Consider the following 12,454-nt stretch of genomic DNA (forward strand, 5'->3'; position numbering starts at 1 on the left):
TTACACTGTATCACAACTTATTCAGTACAAGTATGGTTCAGCATTTGACAATTAGGGAATGTGGAAAATCTCGATGGCCTAGAGTCTGTGGCTCACTAATTACAGAAGTAGATTGTTATGAGTTTCCTTGATAGGGAAACAGGATGAGCACATCACAGTGATTTGATCTGCCAGCTGTCATAATGAGCTTTAAGATGCCATGTTAGCATATGTAGGTGTACTATAGACTACCGGGGGACCCTCTCAATCTGAGTTTTCCATTTTCTTTCTCTCTCTCTTTTTTTTTTTTTTTTTTTGAGACAGGGTCTCACTCTGTCGCCCAGGCTGGAGTGCAGTGGCATGATCTCAGCTCACTGCAGCCTCAACCTCCCAGGCTCAAGCAATCCCCCTACTTTAGCCTCCCCAGTAGCCGGGACTACAGGCGCACGCCACCACGCCTGGCTATTTTTTGCAATTTTTGTAGAGATGGGGTTTCACCTTGTTGCCCAGGTTGGTCTAGAACTCCTGAGTTCAAGCAATCTACCCACCTAGGCCTCCCAAAGTGCTGGGATTACAGGCATGAGCCACCGCGCAAGCCAATTTTCTATGGTGTAACTTAGAAATTAAGTATTGGGCTGGGCATGGTGGCAGGGCCGGGAGCGGTAGCTCAAGCCTGTAATCCCAGCACTTTGGGAGGCCGAGTCAGATGGATCACTTGAGGTCAGTCAGGAGTTCGATACCAGCCTGACCAACATGGCAAAACCCCTTCTCTACCAAAATTACAAAAACTAACCAGGCACGGTGGTGTACACATGTAGTCCCCGATACTTGGGAGACTGAGACAAGAGAATCACTAGAACCCAGGAGGCGGAGGTTGCAGTGAGCCGAGATCGCACCATTGCACTCCAGCCTAGGTGACAGAGCCAGACTCCATCTCAAAAATAAAGAAATAACCACAAATAAACATTAGGTGTTTTAGTATTTTTTTTTTTTAAGACATAGTTTTACTCCCCGTCACCCAGGCTAGAGTGCAATGGTACAATCTCGGCTCACTACAACCTTACAACCTCCGCCTCCTGGGCTTTACCCATCCTCCTGCCTCAGCTTCCAGAGTAGCTAGGATTACAGGTACACACCACTACGTCTGGTTAATTTTTGTATTTGTAGGAGAGATGGGGTTTCACCATGTTGCCCAGGCTTGTCTTGAACTGCTGACTTCAATTGATCCACCCACCTCGGCCTCTCAAAGTACTGGGATTACAGGCGTGAGCCACAGTGCCTGGCCCAGCATATCTTTAAATAACATAATTAGCTAAAAACAAAATTATGGTTCCCTACTTTTGAGATTAGTTTTAAATTACCAAGGAAATTATGAGCTACCAATATCTTAATCATTTAATCACAAAATCAATTTCCTCATTCGCACATTAAACGATAAATATTTCCCATTTTAAGACAAACAAGGAACTTAATTCGAATATACCTACTTTACTCAAATGTCTATGTACTTTTAAAAACACAGTTCCTTTATGTTAGGTAAGAGCACAGGTTCTGAAGCCAAAACTTACTGGATTTAAATCCCAGTTTAACCACTTGCTAGGTCTGGGAATAAAATTTGGCCCTATGAAAGAGTATGTGCACTCTTAGCAAAATGCAAACAATAAAGTACCAGATCTATTTTCCACACCAGACAGAGGAACAATTCTGGTCACCTTCACTTATTTGCATCCAAAAAAAATAGTAAGAGTCAAGATCCCATGACTTATTACTTGCCCTAAAGAAAGAGGAATCTGTGGGTTATTTTTGCAATAAACACAGTGGACAAACTCTTAAGCAATTCTAATCATACCTTGGCACTCAAGGTCAAATAATGTACTGTACTAAATAAATTATCCTTCAGCCAGGCATGGTGGTTCATGCCTGTAATCCCAGCACTTTGGGAGGCAGAGGTGGGCAGATCACCTAAGGTCAGGAATTCGAGACCAGCCTGGCCAACATGGCAAAACCCCATCTCTACTAAAAACACAAAAATTAGCCGGGTATGGTGGCGGGTGCCTGTAATCCCAGCTACTCAGGAGGCTGAGGCAGGGAGAATCACTTGAACCCGGGAGGTGGAGGTTGCAGTGAGCCGAGATCGTGCCATTGCACTCCAGCTTGGGCAACAGAGTGAGACTCTGTCTTAAATATACATATATATATCCTTTTTCTCATCATCACTCAAAGAACTTAAGGCTTTAAAACTATCTGAAGGTTTTAAAGATTTTTGTGATCAAAATTAATCCTATTATCACCTAGGCAGAAACAGATGTGCAAAATAAACACTTTGCTTTAGATGAACAATACGTGAAGATATATGACACCAATCTGATTACTAAGAACATAAAAATGCACTTACAGGTGTGATTAGAAATTAATAACAAGATATTGTGGATAAAATCTGAAGTAAAAAGTAATATTTAGAATTAACAGCAAAATAGAAGAAAGCATTTATTGGTCAAAATGAAGCTGGCTTTTCCTTCAGGCCAATGGTGTAAAATTTTTTAAAGAAAGTAGGCTGGGAGCAGTGGCTCACTCCTGTAATCCCAGTACTTTGGGAGGGTGAGGCAGGCAGATTGCTTGAGTTCAGGAATTCAAGACCAGCCTAAGTAACATGGTGAAACACAGTCTCTACTAAAAATAAAAATAAAAAAATTAGCAGAGCATGGTGGCCCGTGCCATAGTCCCAGCTACTCAAGAGCTAACGTAGGAGGATCACCTGAGCCCAGGAGGCAGAGGTTGCAGTGAGCTGAGATCATGCCACTGTAGAACTCCAGGCTGGGCAACAGAGCAAGACCCTGTCTCAAAAAACAGAAAAAAGAAACTGGCTGTATGCAAATAATTTAATATAATATTATTGCTTTAATAATACAATCTATTAATAATTAATATATATATTTAATAATTTGTATTAATAATTAAAATATATTAACTTAATAAATTTATAATTAATAAGAAGTCTTAGAGCAAACAATTTTATCATCATCAAAAAAGTTAGATATCTTCTTTTATGCCTACCACAACAAAGGATATTACACTTGGAATTCTTTAACAACTAAGCTCTCCTTAAGTTTTTGTTAGCTCAAGGATCAGCTCTTAAGTATCCTCATGACACTGTAGGTCAGCTACAAGTTTATCCTAAATAGTTCTGATAATTTTCTTTAAAGGGCTTCCCACTTTTAACTTTTTTCTCTCTGTTCTTATATCTCTGTTGACAGTTTCTCAGGTCTTAATAGAAGTTCTTTTAATGCTTTACTCTCCTGAGTGGCAAGTAGCACACTTCAGGTAGCACACTCAAGAAAGCAGAAACCATTTTCTTCACAATACCAAAAGTATACAGTGAGCGCTCTGCAAACTCTCAAGTGGGAGTATGGAAGGGATGTAATTCAGATATTCTTCCCTCCCTATCTGCTTTTATTGAGACATCAATTGCACATGCAGGATCAGCAGCAATTACAATGGCACAAAACAAAACACATTAACTTTTTTTTCCAGGTAATGACTTTATTTTTTCAGTTAACATAACCCGCCCACAGTACAGCATACTAAATCACAAAGTACAAATCCAAGGAAGTTAATATCTTTATTAAGTTACAAAACTTTGGCAAATCAATACAGTACTCTTTAACATAATAAAACCATATTTTTTGTTGGGAGTCATATGTTACTTCAGTGAAAATTTTCACTCCAAAAATATTTAAGTGCCAAATCAAAACACTGGTTTTTAATGGTGGTTTATAGCAGAGCAAGTTATTTTATACAAAATACATTTTAAAACTACATAATTTCTCCAAGTGAGTTCCCTTGTGCAAGCTGTTGAAGTGTACAGCAGCAGGGCAATGGATGTCTGTAGGAGGTTCTGCTCTGTTCTCGGGCTGGTCTGAAGTCAGATGGAGAAAACACCTTACCTTTTTACAAACAAAATCAACTAAGGGTCTGGCTCACACCTGTAATCTCAACTAAGCTCTGTGGCTCACACCTGTAATCTCAACACTTTGGGAGGCTGAGGCAGGAGGATTGCTTGAGGCCAGGAGTGGAGTTTGAGACTAGCCTGGACAACACAGCATGATGCTGTCTCTACACAAAATTTAAAAATTAGCTGGGAGTGGTGGCACACACCTGTAGTCCCAGCTACTCAGGAGGCTGAGGTAGGAGGATCGCTTGAGCCTGGGAGATCGAGGCTACAGTGAGCTATGAGGGCGCCGCTGTACTCTAGCCTAGGTGACAGCGCAAGACCCAATCTCTTAAAAATAATAATAATTAATTAATTAATAAGTAGCTAGGCATGGTGGCATGCACCTGTGGTTCCAGCTACTTGAGAGGCCAGAGGATCATTTGAGCCCGGGAGATTAAGGATGCAGTGAGATATGATTGTACCACTACACCCTAGCCTGGGCCACAGAGCGAGGCCCTGTCTCTAAAAATAAATAAATACATAGATAAATAATAACAAAAACATCTTTTAAAATAAAAATAAAATAAAATAAGGTTAATGGTCAATCTAAAACAATATCCCTACAATGTGAAATAACCCATTTATTTCAACTGGTAAATTGTTAAAAATGCACTCCTGATCATAGGTCTGAAAAACTGGACTCTTACACTAGAGTTTAATAGTAAAAATAAGCAAAACTTTTTTCATCCTTGTGACATAGCTGTATAATTCTAAATGCGGACAAAAAATATGGTACAAAGTACACATAACTGGCTCAAAATGGGGTATTTTACCCTCATTTCCTTCAAGGAAAGAGGTATCTGTGAAAACTGATGTAGTCTATCAATACCTTATACATTTGGGAACACAAAGATTAGGAAATCACTTCAATTTGCAAACAGTGCTGCAAAAAGTAAGAACATTTTAGGAAAACAGAAACACAGGACCCTTTTACTTTAATGAAACACATTCTAAAGGAATTTTGATATTTTTCTTGCCAAACTATCTCAGCAAGTTAAGTAAGCAAGTAATATCACATTAAATCAACCTGAAGACTGAGATTTAAGAGGGAAAAACATGATTGCTGGGATGGTAGACTGAACTAAAATACTCTGCCTAGCCATTGCCTATCACTCGTCTGTCCCCCAGTCCCCCAGTACTCTTGCCCCGGCCCCATGTTGAGTTATATCCTAAGAAATATTGTTGTCTAAAAAACAAAACACTGTAAAACCTGAACTGCCCTTTAACAAAGATGAATAGAAGGAATTTTGAGACAAAACTCCCAAATACTATTCTCATCTATGCTAGTGCTTGTATGAGTTCACACAAAAATCTCTCCTTGCAATTTACTTTCCCAACTGGCAAATGAAGATTATTTTCACTCATCAAGATGTCCAAAGTCTTGATTAATAAAGTTTGCCAAGAGCTTTTAAATATATATAGATAAAAGGAGTTATAACAGGAATTTATTTTTTAAAAATGTATTTCCTTTAGCACCCTCACAGAAGTGAAGGTTGTAGAGTGTTAGCTGGGGTTATTTTTGCACTCTTTTTTCTCTCTCTCTGTTGTTTTGTAAGCAAATTTTACTGCTTCTGCATGCATTTTTCAAAGAAAATCAATCTTCTGCTTTAGAGAACAGAGATGTTAACCTATCCTTCGGAGGGATTAGTGTTTAACCTTATCTTGAGGGCAGGAATCAAGATCTTTCTAAGGCTATGATCGAAAAGAAATGTTCCTATCAAGTTAAGAAGACCAATAGAGAGAAATCAATTTAGAGGAAAAAAGGAAAAGCAGAGACTCCTTGGGGAAAACCTGGAACAGCTGCTCACTTCAGAAAATGTTATTCATTCTCAACAATTTAAAAAATGATTCCAAATTATATTTAAGGCACAACACTCAATCAGAATTAAAGTATAGCTAGCAAGTTTTACATTTTTCTCTTTTAGATTTGAGTTTACATCAGAATTAAGCCTCATACATTAACATTGTTTTTGTCATGTCTGTGTATTTTTTTCTCTATATAAGCTTTTTTTGTTGGCTGAAGGGCAGTTGGATATGTCTGTGAGCTGACTAGTTTTGTATTCTATATTTTTTTCTAATTTTAATCAGTGACATATTGGAAGATGTGGCTGTTAGAAGTAGGGACACTGACATACAGTGTGTTACTGGATGTCGGGCAACTTTCCAGACCCTCACGGCTTTGCTCACATTATGTCTTCTATCTATCAGTCCAGATAGATGTCTTCCTTTTCCTCCATTCCTGCAAAGCCAAATCCTATCTATTTTTCAAAGCCCAGTTCACATGCTCCCTTCCCTGCACTCTCATAACACTTCCTGTTTCTACTATAGAATGTTAGTGAGATTTTTTAAATGTTTAGGTAATCGTGTATCTTTCCTACTACATTGAGACCCTCAAGTACAAAAAAACTCTCTCATGTCATGACCTTAGACACAAGAAAATGTTAAATATAATAAAATGCCAGTTCAAAAATAACCATTAAAAAGGATGCAATAAGCAACGTAGTAATTCAGTCAGTGGGGCTGCTAGAAACCATTGTCTTCATAGCTGATTTCAACTGACTCAATTAGGACTCAATTGTATGTAAACTCTTTTTTTTTTCTTCTTCTTTTTGGGAGACAGAGTTTTGCTCTTGTAGCCCAGGCTGGAGTGCAGTGGCGAGATCTCGGCTCACCGCAACATCCGCCTTCCAGGTTCAAGCGATCATCCTGCCTCAGTCTCCCGAGTAGCTGGGATTACAGGCGCCCGCCACCACGCCCAGCTAATTTTTGTATTTTTAGTAGAGACAGGGTTTCGCCATGATGGCCAGGCTGGTCTCGAACTCCTGACCTCAAGTGATCCACCCTCCCAAAGTGTTGGTATTACAGGCCTGTGGGCCACTGCGCCCGGCCTATTGCACGTAAACTCTTTTGAGGCCAGGAACTCTGTCTTATTTCTCGTGCATCGCCCCCTCCCCCGCCCCCGCCCCCGGCAAAAAAAAAAAAAAAATTAATAACCTCAGTATCATCTAATTCAATGTTCTACACATATTCTCAGTACAAAGCCATACTATTGTAGATGAAGAGTCTCGGATTAAAATAAAGATCAGATCCTGGAAAAACGCTGAATTGTGAACCAGTAAGAGTTTGTGCTTCAGATAATCTCAACGTCTACAACGAAGAAAAGTGTCAAAGATAAGATGCCACAGGGGTGGACAATGGACAGTAACTTTACCGGAAAGGGGGCACAATGAACAAAACTAAGTGGAAACAAGAGTGTTCTCTCAGTATACCTTACACTCCCAGAGCAAGACAAGAAGCCAAATATCTATTTTTCAATTATTATTTCATCAATTATGGTCATTTTAGTAACCTTAGCTTCCAAAGTATAAAGAGGTGTCACTAAGCAAAGACCCCTGTCCATGTGATTTCCAATGCCAAACACAAACTTTCTTGTACCCTCAATTAATTGGGTAACGTAGGCCATAGATGATCAAGACACTCTCTCCAAGAGGGTACAAGAAAGTGACACAGGTCAGGATTTAATTTCCCCTCCTCTATCCCCTGTTAGGGGAGGTAAAACATAAGTGTAGTAATATCTGAATTGTGAATAAGTGAGACTTTCGAGACTGCCCCAGACTAACATGACCTTCTCGCCACACTCGTAGTACAAACTGACAGCACACAAGACTCCCTGCAGAAGAAAGGACGATGGGAAGCCAGTGTAGGACTTACCTGGTTTCTCTATCCTATGGTTAAACCTCTGGAGCTACGCAGACCGTGGCAGCGATAAATCCACGTACGCAGGCTCCAACAAAGCTCACACAATCGGAGAAGTCACAGTAGCCGTGGCTGCGGCGGCGGCGGCAGCAGCAACTCCTGCGGCGGCGGCAGCAGCAACTCCTCCCTCTGCTTCTCTTTTCCCACCCCCGGCCGCCGCGGCCATCCGCCTTTATCCCTCCCTCCCTTGACTACCCCCACTTCCGGGTGATGCCCCTGCCGGAAGCAGGGCCGCCACGGGAAAGAGAGCGACAGGTCACGTGACAAGGAACGCGTGTTCTAGAGCCAAGCTTCTCCCGCCCCCTGCTGCCCCCGGGCAGACACGCAGCCTCGGGTGGGTCTTTGTTAGGGTACAAGTCCGCTACCCCACCCCGCCCCCACGACAAAAACAAAACCAGAAAACCCATACTAAAACAGTGCCTTTGTCATCTTTAGTTTCCTAACCTCGGGCCAAGATGTAACATAAAAGTTCCTTATAAGTCATCTTCCACATAGTTCATCTTTGCCCAGCAAGAAATTCACGTGCATCTGTTAGACTGTGTTAACTTGCTTCCTGTAGACTGTGTAGCCTAATTCCAGATGTAAATACCAGAACTGTGAATTTGCCCTCTTTCCTCCATTGAAAAATGACACCAAGAGGAAAACGTTTATAAATTCGTAATTTTTATATGTGTGTTGAGGGGGTAGGGACGTCACTTCACCATCTTCATAGTGCCATTCCAAGCTCTGAACCACTCTCCCATTTATTCATTCACTCGTCCCTCATTTTAAACACCTAGAAGATTCCAGTGATGCAAAAATGTTAGTCTCTATTACCATGAGTTCATAAAGAGATGAGATGCATAAAATGTAAACAATGCAATAAATGGTACAGAAAACATTTGAGAAAAGGGTATTATTTTATTCGTTTTCCAGCTTGACATTTTAAAAAGCAGAAAAATTCTAGGATTTTTAAAACTATGAACATTAACAGTAAAAAGAGGGAGAGGCTCCATCTCACTTATTTCAAAGCAAGATGTGGCCTTTTCATATTTCCTTTCATGAAGTATCTGTCATAAGATGTAAAACAAAACTAATCACAGGGCTATTTGTATTTTCATCTGGAACTATTTGAACCCAGTTCCCACAGAAGAGTATGAAGTCTAATAATGTTGCAGAAATCAAAATAGTACACAAAATACAAATATCAAGTAAATATTTGTAAAAGACTTAGAACAGCATCCGGCATAAAGTAAGCATATTTAAGTGTTGAAATAATTTCCATCCTACCTGTTGTCAAGTCCCTATTAAGCCTTGACAGGCAACATTTAAAATTACCCATAGATCTACATTTTAGGTCTGTGATTAAGTATTTCAGAATTATTCTCCCCCTTTTTTTTTTTTTTTTCTTTTTTTTTCTTGAGACGGAGTCTCACTCTGTCACCCAGGCTGGAGTGCGATGGCACGATCTCCACTCACTGCAAGCTCCGCCTCCCAGGTTCACACCATTCTCCTGCCTCAGCCTCCCGAGTAGCTGGGACTACAGGCGCCCGCCGCCACGCCCGGCTAATTTTTTGTATTTTTAGTAGAGACAGGGTTTCACCATGTTAGCCAGGATGGTCTCGATCTCCTGACCTAGTGATCCACCCGCCTCGGCCTCCCAAAGTGCTGGGATTACAGGTGTGAGCCACCGCGCCCGGCTATTCTCCCCCTCTACACTCATCCACATAAATATAAAATCAGCCTCAGGACTCATCTTCCCAGGCATTATTTTGTAGTTGTCAATGTGTGCAGCCTTAATTAAGATACAAACTCAGCCCCAAATTTAAAATCTTAAAAATCACATCATAGGAAATTAAGATAGCTTTTAAGTGGGTTTCCAAATATTAGCAAGTTGGTTTGTAACTATATTAACATTGTGTTAAGCATCCAAAAGAAATTCACTAAAAGGCAAAACCAAAAATATAGCTTTATCAGAACCAGAATATTGAATCTACTAGCTATCTAGTATTTTTATGTAAATATTAAAGTTCATCACTATGAGCTGCAAGATCCTCTGCCAACCATGTACATTCTTAGGTACTCTAACATAAAAACCTAGAGAGCTATGTATATATTTCGTTGTTGTTGTTTGGTTTTGAGAGTCTTGCTGTCACCCAGGCTGGAGTGCAGAAGTGTGATCATAGGCCCTTGTAACCTTAAACTCTGGGGCTAAAGCGATCCTTGCACCTCAGCCTCCCAAGTAGTTGGAACTATGGGCACACACTACCACACCTGGCTAATTTTTGTTTTCCCGTGTGTGGAGATGGGAGTCTCCCTTCGTTGCCCAGGCTGGTCTCGAACGCCTAGCCTCAAATGATCCTCCCACCTCAGCCACCCAAAGTGCTGGGATTACAGATATGAGCCACCAGGCCCAGACTAAAACTCTGTCTTTAAATGCATCATCCCTAATCCTCCTTACCAATGCACAAGCATAGAAAGGAATGTCTTCAAGAAATAATCAGGTTTGCTGGGGTATCAGATAGCAGGTATCCCTAAAATGCTTATGAAGTGTATTAATAACCCCAATGATGTTAAGCCAGGATGGGAACTCAACATCTGTACCTCTACAACTACCACAGTACCTATTTCTAGGTAAGTTAAATGAATCTAAAATAACAGAACACAGGTGCTAAAATAATTCTGTCCTAGAGTGAAATTAAGAATGGGATTTACGAGATTGGGCGCCATGGCTCATGACTGTAATCCCAGCACTTTGGGAGGCTGAGGCAGGTGGATCGCCTGAGGTCAGGAGTTTGAGACCAGCTGGTCAACATGACAAAACCCTGTCTCTACTAAAAACACAAAAATTAACCAGGTGTGGTGGTGGGCGCCTGTAATCCCAGCTACTTGGGAGGCTGAGGCAGGAGAATCCCTTGAACCCAGGAGACCCTTGAACCCAGGAGACGGAGGTTGCAGTGAGCCAAGATCACACCACTGCACTCCAGCCTGGGCGACAGAGCAAGACTCTGTCTCAAAAAAAAGAATGGGATTTATGACATTCACACTCATGTTAAAATATTTCATAGTCATCCAAATAAAGGATTGGCAATGCTTTAAAGGTAAGTAACTTACCTAAATTCTTCAGACATACAGATACTTGAGGACAGAAGACTAATTTGGTGACTTTCCAACTCTAGGTGTAACTAAAACTCAAAGTGATGTTACAGGTACATTGAGAAAATTTGTGTGAAAGGGTATTTTCTTGGCTCTGAGAGCACTAGGAAAGCTCCAAGGTCAGTATATATTGTGATCACACACACACACACACACACACACACAGCTTCATTTCTAGTAGTGGTCATAATAGTTTTAGAATTACTCATCAAGATAACTACAAAACTAAGTTCAAAAAGTGTGTTCAAAGATACTACCACCACCAGGTTTTATCACACAAAGCAACATATAATTTTGGTCGCAAATGGACACAGAAAACATTCTAAATTGTCATATAGATGACAACTATCACTTAGCTTAGTACAAACCATACTGAAACTGCCTCCACGTCTTAAGAAATAGTGTTAATTCAGTGACAAAAAGGTATATAATTGAAGGTTGACACTTCCTTAAATGCATGTTTATTTTACTTCAATCTCTCTCAGGGTTATATGTATCTGAATACTTCAGTACTATTTTGAACATTCTAAATATGAAATACCATAAAGCATTCAAATTTATCAAATAGTGATACAATATGGTTACTAAACTCGCAACTTAATTTATAATGACTTTCAATTTTTCCTCTTCAAATAAAATCACTGACTTTGGTCCATTTGATGAGAAACTAGGACATATCCCATGACAGCATACTTCCAGCACTCTAAGTAATAAGCAAAAAATAATTTAGCTAATATAGACAGGTTACTTGACTGAAATTCTACTTTCTGCTGACTTGATCACTATCAAGAAAACTACAAAACAAACAAACAAACAAAAAAAAAAACACCACAGATTACAGCTCTTAGCCAAGAAAGTAATGATATATAAGCTGGGCACGGTGGCTCACACCTGTAAGCCTAGCACTTTGGGAGGCTGAGGTGGGCGGATTGCCTGAGGTCAGGAGTTCAAGACCATCCTGGCCAACATGGTGAAACCTCGTCTCTACTAAAAACACAAACAATTAGCCAGGCATGGTGGCAGGCGCCTGTAATCCCAGCTACTAGGGAGGCTGAGGCAGGAGAATTGCTTGAATCCGGGAGGCAAAGGTTGCAGTGAGTCGAGATCGTGCCAGTGCACTCAAGCCTGGGCAACAGAGTGAGACTCCATTTCAAAAAAGAAAAACAAAGAAATATGTGCTGCAGATACTGTTTTTCTTCAGGTAACATACATAAAATCCAATGTTATGTACTAAAATAATAATCCACAAATCCAAACATTGTTAATAATTATAGCAAGTCAACAGGTGACTGATAGTAGATAACTGGGAACAGATTGCATTTGACAAGATTTTCTTTAATATCATAAACATTCCTAATAATAAATATGATGAAAAACCAAGAGCTATAATCAAGATGAATATGCCCCAGCACTTAGGGAGGCCGAGGCAGGCGGATCACGAGGTCAAGAGATCGAGATCATCCTGGCCAACATGGTGAAACCCCGTTTCTACTAAAAATACAAAAATTAGCTGGGCATGGTGGCGCATGCCTGTAATCCCAGCTACTCGGGAGGCTGAGGTAGGAGAATCACTTGAACCCAGGAGGCAGAAGT

General features: G+C 40.4%; 1 protein-coding gene across 1 annotated transcript in view; it reads right to left on the bottom strand.

Moving 5' to 3' along the window:
* The window catches only part of ATP7A (ATPase copper transporting alpha), a 144,086-nt gene extending 136,189 nt beyond the window's left edge, over nt 1–7,897 (bottom strand). Inside the window, exon 1 of the mRNA XM_007992136.3 lies at nt 7,682–7,897. The gene's annotated coding sequence lies outside the window, so the exon portion shown is untranslated. The remainder of the gene's footprint in view (nt 1–7,681) is intronic.
* Between the last annotated feature and the right edge of the window lie 4,557 nt (nt 7,898–12,454).

The sequence above is a fragment of the Chlorocebus sabaeus genome, chromosome X (assembly GCF_047675955.1).
Source record: "Chlorocebus sabaeus isolate Y175 chromosome X, mChlSab1.0.hap1, whole genome shotgun sequence".
NCBI lineage: Eukaryota > Metazoa > Chordata > Mammalia > Primates > Cercopithecidae > Chlorocebus > Chlorocebus sabaeus.